Here is a 7,884-nt window from a genome sequence, read left to right on the forward strand (position 1 = left end):
TTCAGGACGGGGCTCGCTAACCGTATTACCAATGGCGATATTGGTCTATTGACATTGTTGTTGCTGCTGCTATTAAATTAGATTACTACCCTCTCAGGGGTCTTGAACCCAGGCACAATCACATTCACATCATCTATATCCCTCAACTGTTGAATCTGGATTACATTCTCATCCATCAACTTCTGGATATCCCTCTTGATGATCATACACCCGTGGAGGTTCACACTACAGATTGCACAACCATCGTGGTCGTGCTCATAATCACTGATCAAACATAATGTTCTATGTATCTCCACCAAAGACCTACAGATATGTCATACATCAAAGACTCAGAAATTTCTATGACAACCATCCACCATATTGATAGTAGCATTGCCATGAGTAGGCAATTGATTAGCTTTCACATTCAGCGCACAGTCCTCAAAGGACAGCATCCCACTTTTTACAAGCTTTTGTACCTCATACTTCAACGGGTAGCGGTTCTCAATGTCATGTCCAGGGGCTCCCTGGTGAAAGGCACAGCGAAGTTCAGGTTTGAACCACCATGGAAGTGGCTCAGGAATTTGAGGTGGATTTCTTGGTTGGAGTAGGTTCTTGAGAACCAAAGATGGATACAATTATGCATATGTCATAGGAATAGGGTCAAAGGAGACCTTCTTCCTCTTAAAGCTTTGTTGTTGATTATTGTTGTTGTTATTGTAGTTGGTTCTTTGTTGCGGTTATTGTTGACGTTGTTGTTGTTGAATTGAAACTGATTGAATATTAGAATTGTTGGAAAAAAACTGGAATTACTGACGAAACTTGATGTTGATGCTGACGCGGTTGAGAACTTCTTCTGACATGAGGCCTCCTCTGCCTCCCTACACATACTAAATTGGTTTCCCCTTCTTTCCTCTTGGAGAAACCACTTTCATACCTCCTACTGGATGACACTTTTTCCTTGGACAGACGTCCTTCACGGACTCCCTCTTCTAACCTAATCCCCATGTTTACCATTTCGGTAAAGTCACTAGGGGCACTGGCGATCATACGTTCATAACAAAACGAACTGAGGGTCTTCGGGAAAATCTTCGTCATCTCTTTTTCTTCCAATGGAGGATTAATCTGAGCAGCAAGTTCCCTCCACCTCTGAGCATACTCCTTAAATGTCTCTTTATTCTTCTGAGACATAGACCTCAGCTGGTCTCTATCAGGCGCCATATCCACATTATACTTGTACTGTTTAACAAAAGTTTTACCTAGATCATTGAAAGTATGAACAATTGCACTGTCTAGCCCCATATATCATCTCAGAGCAACACCAATCAAACTGTCTTGAAAGTAGTGAATCAATAACTGATCATTATCAATTTGAGTTGACATATTTCTGGCGTACATGACAAGGTGGCTAAGTGGACAAGTATTTACCTTACACTTTTCAAAGTCAGGGACTTTGAACTTCATCAGTATTTTCACATTCTGTACCAGGAAGAGCTCAGCAACACTCTTCCTAAACAGGTATTTTCGTCTCAGAGTCTTCAACTCTTTTCGCAACTCAAGGAAGTGATCTTTCATTTCATACATCTTCTCATAAACATCTGGGCCCTCAGATGACTCAAAATGATAGATGGTATCCTCGACACGGGGCAAGGTATGAACAACTAGAGGTGGCACATACATGACCGGGCTAGATGCTGGCATAGAAGCAAAGGTAGGTGCAAACCCTTCAAGCATGAAGTTTGGTGGAATTCCCCACGGGAATCCAGCAGACATAGACGGACCGGATTGGCTGGCAGCAATGGGCACAGTCGAGGTAGAAACCTCATAAATGACAGTCCTCTGGGGAGGAGTTGTAGGAGTTGGTGAAGACTGATTATGTATAGCAAGAACAGACTCCATCATGGCGGTCAATCGTGTAATCTCATCCTTCAGCTCTTTGTTCTCTTGTTCCAAATGTTCCATGATTCTGGGTTGATTGGTGCGAGTGTTGTATCGGTGAGTCAGCTTGGCTGAAGCACAAGAGAATAACCGATAAGACATCTGGCAGAAGAAACTTGTTATGCAAATGATGCATGAAATGCAATGTTTTTGTTTATTTAATTTTAAGGAACATGTTGTTTTATTTGCAAACATATAATAACAATAATAATAATTTGATTGACCATAAAAATCTCTTTTATTCATAAAATTTGGAAGGATTACACCGATTACAACTTCAGAAACCAAAGTATAAATACAAGAGAAAAGGAAACTAATCATCCTAAGGACCCTTAACAACAGTGTCAGATGATCTGGCTGTAGGTGTGTACTTCCTTCGGATGCGTCGAATCTCGGTCTCAAAAGATATCTTCATCTGAGCCTTCTCAAGGACAAGTTGGTCAACAATCTTCTTCCAAGCACCGGAAGGTTGAGGAATACTAGAGGAAGATGGACCATCTGACTCTCTCTGTCTCTTCACTGCTCGGTCTTCAATAAGTTTAATAAGCGCATCTTTGTCCTTTGACTCAAGTTGCAACTCCTCATGCTTTGGCTCAATGCATGGAGTCGTTCTTCCCATATATATCTCCCTTGCTTCATCTTAATGAGTGCGTCTTCCAACTCCTCTACATCTTGGTTAGGGAGAGTTAATGGCGCAGCCACAACCAAAGACATAGGTCTTTCACAAGAATACAACATCTTCAACTCCAAAGCTCTCTTCTTCACCCAAGTAGTGTAAGCTTCCAAAGCTACACATTTGCACGGACCAAGCTCGGATCTTCCTTTCCTATGCACATTATGCCAAGCATGTATCATCTTCTACTTCAAATGTTGGGGATCTTTACCCTCTTGATAGAAAAGACCTTATAACTGAGTGTTTTTAGGTTTGTTTCTCAAGGGGAACCCAAGTTGACGACGAGCCAAAGCAGGGTTGTAGTTGATTCCTCCTTGTGTACCAATGAGAGACACATTAGAGAATTCACCACAACTGTCAATAATATCCAAGCTACTCAATGCAGAATCATACCAAATAATATCATCATTAGTGATAGACATGAGTCTCTGAGACCACCGTAGACATTGTTTGTTCTCCAAGAAAGTAGATGTCTGAAACAAGTGCAAAATAAACCACTTGTAGAGAAGAGGAACACAAAACACAATAGTCCCACCACCTTTAGAATTCCTCAAATGCAAAGAGAAGTGCATATCATATAACAACATAGGTACAGGATTCTCAATTAATAAGATTCTAATGGCGTGAACATCAACAAAATCGTCAATGTTAGGGAACAAAGCCAAACCAATAGATGAGCAACACAAAGATGGATTCAAAAGCATCCATACTATCGGTTTGAGAAAATACAATAGCTTTACCAATGAGGAACTCAGAAGTCAACCCAAACATTCCTCCTTTCTTCACCCAATGAGCCTCAATCTCAGACTTCTTCAGATGAAGGGCTTCAGCTATGATATGAGATCTGGGAATCTACTCCAATCCACTAAAAGGAACCTTGTTAGAAACAGGTATTCTCAAAAGATGGGCATACTCCTCTAATGTAGGTATAAGCTGATAATAAAGAAAAGTGAAGCAACGGTAAAGGGGGTCATGGAACTGAACCAACACACTCAAGAGTTCTTCAACCACATCAGCAGATAATACAGACAAAAGCTTCCCATGATGTTGCTTGAAGTCCAAGGGATCTAATACAAAAGATGATAGCTTCCTTAGCTCTTTCAAATCAGGACATCTGAAATTGTACTTCTTAGTGTTCCTTCGTCCATAATCCATGGTCTGAAAATATTTGCAAACAAGACCTCAGTTCCTTGAAATTATTTTCGTGTGATGAATGTTATGATGTGCATGAATGCATGAGTGCAACAATCACAAACAAGGGATCACACACAAGGCAAATATAAACAAAGGTCAAGGTGTAACACCCTGAATTTAATTAATTAATTAATTTGAATTATTTAGATTTTTATATGATTAATGGGTATTTTAAATTAATTGTGTATGATTGTGGGGGTATATATCCTTGAAATAGAAGTATGGAGGGAGTAAGAGTTTGATATAGTTGTTGATAATTAATTAGAATTTTAATTAGTGATTGAAATGATAGTGTTTTATTCTGATTAATTAAATAAATAAATAAAATAACTAGAATATGAGCATCTTAATTAAATAATGAAATTTAGTTATTTTACTTATTTAATGGGGATAATGAGAATTTTTAATAATTAGCCTATAACTATTTTATTTAATTGGTTGGAATAAAATAGAAGAGTAGAAATAGTATGGAGAAAAAGAAGAATATTATTAGTATTATTTTATTAAAAGAAAATTAGAGCCAAGAGGGGTATGGTGGTAAATAAGATGATAAGTGAGGGCAATGGTGGAAGTTCCTAATTGAGGGGGAATTAGGATAATGACAAAAAGGTCCGTAAGAGAGTTTGTAGGGTTTTACGAAAAATAGAATTTTGTGGTGAGAAGAGGCAAGGGTTAGGGCTAAAGGAAAACTCCATTGTTAAAGCTTGAAGTATGCATCTTGTTGGAAAATCTAAGGTAAGGGTAAGAACTTGTTCCAATAGTAAATGATATGATAGCAGGATAGAATGGAGGAACCCTTAACCTCCTTAGGGTTGAGTGTTTTGATTCATAATTTTGAATATGGATGCTATGCTGATTATTATATGATGATGATATGATGAATTTCATGTGTGTTACATGTGTTTAATTTTCTGTTTTGATGATTAAACTTTTATTCACCATTGTTGCAATTTCGAAGGTTTTAGGCATAATCTTAAAGTTGTGATTAAATTATTTAATTGGGTTAAAACTGTAAATTAACTTTATATAACTATAGTATTACATGGGTTATAATTTTCTGAGCGTTTGACTTTTTACGGAATCGAAATCGGAGGTCCGAAAGGCCTCCAACGATGAAAAACGCAGAAAATTCTGCATTCTGTCCGTTGCAATCGCAAGCCTTTTTTTATGTTTTTCGGTCGAAATCGTTTTGGTCATAACTTTTGATCCGTAAATCCAATTCGAGTGTCGTTTGAAGTGTTGGATATCTGAAATAGGGAGCTATAACTTTGTTTCAGGAATAAAGTAATTTTAGATATTATTTCATGGATGTTTTTGGGGTTGAAGAAGATGAAAATTATGTTGAAAAATTTAATAAAGAACAATTTTTTAAATAACGCCTTCGTGCACGGTTTTGATCATAACTTTCAACTCGTGAATCATTTTGGGTTGGGGATTAAAGCATTAGAAAGGTGACTCTAAGAGATATAATGTGATGGTGATAAGTGAATTGATTTAGTATTATTCCTATGCCTACTTTGTTGGTGAAGTTTTTGTTCTTATGTTTGGTTAATGAATTGTTGACACATCCCGACGATTTTGGTCATAACTTTCATTTCGTAAGTCCGATTTTGATGGAGTTTGAAGCATTAGAAAGATAAAGCTCAGACCTAAAACATGGTAGTTATTGTTGATATCTTTAAATAATATTCACATGCTTACTATATTGATAAATATATTAGTTTATACGTTTGGTTGATGAATCGTGGCATTGTTGTAATATCATTGTGTGATAATTATGTTGTTATGTCGATGATGTTAAGATGTTGATGAGTTGTTGTTATTTGTTGATATTATTCATGTGGTAACATGGATTGGTTGTTGCATGATGAATGGTGTGATGCATAAATGATGAGATGTGTGTGGGGATCCTTTAGGTGAACCTTATTGTGTTAATGCATGTTATTTGAGAGTCATGCATCTTGGTGTACGGGCTTCAGTCCAATTTTGGTGAGCCTCGATTCTATGGTGATGGATCGGGTGCGAGTAGCTAATTCTTATTATGAGGGATTAGTGAAGCGTTACATATGTTGATGGTAATGATTTTTGGTGAGCCTTGATCCCATGGTGATGGATCGGGTGCGAGTAGCTAATTCCTATTATGGGGGATTAGTGAAGCGTTACCTTTGGTGATGGTAGCGATTTTGGTGTGCTTCGGTTCCAAGAGGGAATCGATCCTATGGTGGGGATCATGGAGTGAGATGAACCTGAGTGTTCATTTTGGTACCATGTGCATGTTGAGTTGGTGTTGAGTACATTGCATAAGTGTTGCATTTGTATTGATTGTTGTTGATGTGTTGTTGGATGAGATGTTATTACATATGATGTTAATGATAATTAAGATATGGATTTTTATTATGTTGATAATAATTGAGAGGTTGTCGTGTATGATGTTGATTATGATTTGGATGTAAGAATATGATATATTGTTGTGCATGATTGTGTAGATGTTGTACTCTATTATCCATTCTATATCATTATTATTGAAATGAATTCTCACCCCTTATGTTTGAATGTTGCCTTTACATGGGCATCGTGCAGATACTCAAGAGTAGTATTGCTGAAGTAAGTGGGAGGTAGCTCTTGGATTACTTCTTTATTTTGTCGCTTTTACTAGTGGTACCTTGCTCTGATCATGTAACATCAGGTTGGGTTAAACGCTTACATTATTCCTTATGTTTGATCATGTTGAAGTCATAAGACTAATTTTGTTGTTGAGAATTCTTAAGATGTTGAGTTGATTGATTAGAACTCTCTTATTTTGTTATTGCAATTGAAGTTGAGAGTAGATGTTATTACTTGCTTTATCTTCCATAATTGTGATGACAATTCCGTTGCGATGATACTTAATAATGGAAGTGAGCATGCAGTGACAAGTTATGAATGTCTTATTTTGTGAATATATAATACCGATCAGATGAGAAGGATGTCGTGTAAACATCCCAGGTATGATTCAGATAAGTAGGATGTCGTGTAAACATCCTTATTACAAATGTGTGTATTGAAATTTACTGTTGAAACCCGTGTTACGGAGCAGGTCATATGTGTTATGAATGTGTGACACCCTATGTGGTTTTATTTTATATTTAATTTATGCAATAAATTATTTTTGGGGTTTAGGGTGTTACATTAGTGGTATCAAAGCAGGTCGGTCCGTCCGGCCAGGTTGTTTAATTATGTTTGTTCCCTAGTATGCGACATGTGTGTGAGAACACTGTCGATGCTTGGTTTATTTTCCATTTGCAAGTTGGGAATGAAATAAGTGGGGGAGAAGCGTCTGCTTATCTTGAATGTTCCAATTGTATCGAGCTTGGACATTATGTTGTTGCATGCAAGAGTGCAGTGTTGGCTAGTTAACCTGTTTTGAGAATGTTGTGCTTTTCCTGAACCCGAAGAGAGGCTGGATTCGAGGATGGTGTTGGTTTAAAAAAATGGTGTGATCCTTGAGGGAATATGGTCAGGTGTTCTCGTTGGTCGCTTCCATGTGAGGGGGAAGGTGATGTTTTGGCTAGAGATGAGCCAGTGGTGTGTTGAGTATCCTGACGTGTTCCCTGAGGATGTGTATGGTTTGTATTTTGTTGGAATAAGTTGACGTTATTCTTGGAATAAATTGGTTGGAGTTAAACCAAGTGTTTACCAATTGTTTTGATAAGTTGGTGCAGTGTGTTGCTGATTGCAAGAGCTCAGGCAATGTTAAAGTTGTGTTGTTCCTAACATTGAAGATGTTGCGGATTCGAGATTCCTGTCTGCCGATCAAGTTGGGAAGTCTTTAGGGAAAACGACCAGGTATGGTTAGTGTTGTTTCTCGAGGAGTAGAGAGAAGTGTGATGACTAGTGTTATGTCAGTGGTGTGTGATTCTTGATGTTTTCGTAAAGATATCTGCAACTTGCCTCTAGAGCGTGAATTTGAATTTGATAGAGGTGGAGAGTTGACCTTTGTATCAGCTAAGCAAGTGAGAGAATCCGTGAAGGATATGGAACAAGTGTTTGTGATGTTAGCTTCGTTGGAAGCTAGAGGACAGGGAGTTGTTCGTGATCTTCCTGGAGTGTGTGAATTTCCT

This window comes from Lathyrus oleraceus, chromosome 4 (assembly GCF_024323335.1).
Source record: "Lathyrus oleraceus cultivar Zhongwan6 chromosome 4, CAAS_Psat_ZW6_1.0, whole genome shotgun sequence".
Classification (NCBI taxonomy): Eukaryota; Viridiplantae; Streptophyta; class Magnoliopsida; order Fabales; family Fabaceae; genus Lathyrus; species Lathyrus oleraceus.